The sequence below is a fragment of the Halictus rubicundus genome, unplaced genomic scaffold, assembly GCF_050948215.1.
Source record: "Halictus rubicundus isolate RS-2024b unplaced genomic scaffold, iyHalRubi1_principal scaffold1016, whole genome shotgun sequence".
Lineage (NCBI taxonomy): Eukaryota > Metazoa > Arthropoda > Insecta > Hymenoptera > Halictidae > Halictus > Halictus rubicundus.
In genome coordinates, this window is record NW_027489557.1 from 26,843 (window position 1) to 30,000 (window position 3,158).

Below are 3,158 nucleotides of genomic sequence, written 5' to 3' on the forward strand. Positions count from 1 at the left end.
ATTGTTAGAAACCGTCTATATTACAGTGATATCACGTCGAAAATCGTCTAGGACCGATAGGGAAAAAGTTTCCTCTTGGCGGTGGGACTTAGAAAAATTTTCGTCGAACGTCCGACGGAGTAGCACATCCGTCCATTATTTGCTAATAACTCGATAAATAATAATTGTAGCGAGTTTGGTGTTATGATATATATTGTTAGAAACCGTCTATATTACAGTGATATCACGTCGAAAATCGTCTAGGACCGATAGGGAAAAAGTTTCCTCTTGGCGGTGGGACTTAGAAAAATTTCCAGAGTTTTGTCGACGGAGTAGCACATCCGTCCATTATTTGCTAATAACTCGATAAATAATAATTGTAGCGAGTTTGGTGTTATGATATATATTGTTAGAAACCGTCTATATTACAGTGATATCACGTCGAAAATCGTCTAGGACCGATAGGGAAAAAGTTTCCTCTTGGCGGTGGGACTTAGAAAAATTTTCGTCGAACGTCCGACGGAGTAGCACATCCGTCCATTATTTGCTAATAACTCGATAAATAATAATTGTAGCGAGTTTGGTGTTATGATATATATTGTTAGAAACCGTCTATATTACAGTGATATCACGTCGAAAATCGTCTAGGACCGATAGGGAAAAAGTTTCCTCTTGGCGGTGGGACTTAGAAAAATTTCCAGAGTTTTGTCGACGGAGTAGCACATCCGTCCATTATTTGCTAATAACTCGATAAATAATAATTGTAGCGAGTTTGGTGTTATGATATATATTGTTAGAAACCGTCTATATTACAGTGATATCACGTCGAAAATCGTCTAGGACCGATAGGGAAAAAGTTTCCTCTTGGCGGTGGGACTTAGAAAAATTTTCGTCGAACGTCCGACGGAGTAGCACATCCGTCCATTATTTGCTAATAACTCGATAAATAATAATTGTAGCGAGTTTGGTGTTATGATATATATTGTTAGAAACCGTCTATATTACAGTGATATCACGTCGAAAATCGTCTAGGACCGATAGGGAAAAAGTTTCCTCTTGGCGGTGGGACTTAGAAAAATTTCCAGAGTTTTGTCGACGGAGTAGCACATCCGTCCATTATTTGCTAATAACTCGATAAATAATAATTGTAGCGAGTTTGGTGTTATGATATATATTGTTAGAAACCGTCTATATTACAGTGATATCACGTCGAAAATCGTCTAGGACCGATAGGGAAAAAGTTTCCTCTTGGCGGTGGGACTTAGAAAAATTTCCAGAGTTTTGTCGACGGAGTAGCACATCCGTCCATTATTTGCTAATAACTCGATAAATAATAATTGTAGCGAGTTTGGTGTTATGATATATATTGTTAGAAACCGTCTATATTACAGTGATATCACGTCGAAAATCGTCTAGGACCGATAGGGAAAAAGTTTCCTCTTGGCGGTGGGACTTAGAAAAATTTTCGTCGAACGTCCGACGGAGTAGCACATCCGTCCATTATTTGCTAATAACTCGATAAATAATAATTGTAGCGAGTTTGGTGTTATGATATATATTGTTAGAAACCGTCTATATTACAGTGATATCACGTCGAAAATCGTCTAGGACCGATACGGAAAAAGTTTCCTCTTGGCGGTGGGACTTAGAAAAATTTTCGTCGAACGTCCGACGGAGTAGCACATCCGTCCATTATTTGCTAATAACTCGATAAATAATAATTGTAGCGAGTTTGGTGTTATGATATATATTGTTAGAAACCGTCTATATTACAGTGATATCACGTCGAAAATCGTCTAGGACCGATACGGAAAAAGTTTCCTCTTGGCGGTGGGACTTAGAAAAATTTTCGTCGAACGTCCGACGGAGTAGCACATCCGTCCATTATTTGCTAATAACTCGATAAATAATAATTGTAGCGAGTTTGGTGTTATGATATATATTGTTAGAAACCGTCTATATTACAGTGATATCACGTCGAAAATCGTCTAGGACCGATACGGAAAAAGTTTCCTCTTGGCGGTGGGACTTAGAAAAATTTCCAGAGTTTTGTCGACGGAGTAGCACATCCGTCCATTATTTGCTAATAACTCGATAAATAATAATTGTAGCGAGTTTGGTGTTATGATATATATTGTTAGAAACCGTCTATATTACAGTGATATCACGTCGAAAATCGTCTAGGACCGATAGGGAAAAAGTTTCCTCTTGGCGGTGGGACTTAGAAAAATTTTCGTCGAACGTCCGACGGAGTAGCACATCCGTCCATTATTTGCTAATAACTCGATAAATAATAATTGTAGCGAGTTTGGTGTTATGATATATATTGTTAGAAACCGTCTATATTACAGTGATATCACGTCGAAAATCGTCTAGGACCGATACGGAAAAAGTTTCCTCTTGGCGGTGGGACTTAGAAAAATTTCCAGAGTTTTGTCGACGGAGTAGCACATCCGTCCATTATTTGCTAATAACTCGATAAATAATAATTGTAGCGAGTTTGGTGTTATGATATATATTGTTAGAAACCGTCTATATTACAGTGATATCACGTCGAAAATCGTCTAGGACCGATAGGGAAAAAGTTTCCTCTTGGCGGTGGGACTTAGAAAAATTTTCGTCGAACGTCCGACGGAGTAGCACATCCGTCCATTATTTGCTAATAACTCGATAAATAATAATTGTAGCGAGTTTGGTGTTATGATATATATTGTTAGAAACCGTCTATATTACAGTGATATCACGTCGAAAATCGTCTAGGACCGATACGGAAAAAGTTTCCTCTTAGCGTGGGACTTAGAAAAATTTCCAGAGTTTTGTCGACGGAGTAGCACATCCGTCCATTATTTGCTAATAACTCGATAAATAATAATTGTAGCGAGTTTGGTGTTATGATATATATTGTTAGAAACCGTCTATATTACAGTGATATCACGTCGAAAATCGTCTAGGACCGATACGGAAAAAGTTTCCTCTTGGCGGTGGGACTTAGAAAAATTTCCAGAGTTTTGTCGACGGAGTAGCACATCCGTCCATTATTTGCTAATAACTCGATAAATAATAATTGTAGCGAGTTTGGTGTTATGATATATATTGTTAGAAACCGTCTATATTACAGTGATATCACGTCGAAAATCGTCTAGGACCGATAGGGAAAAAGTTTCCTCTTGGCGGTGGGA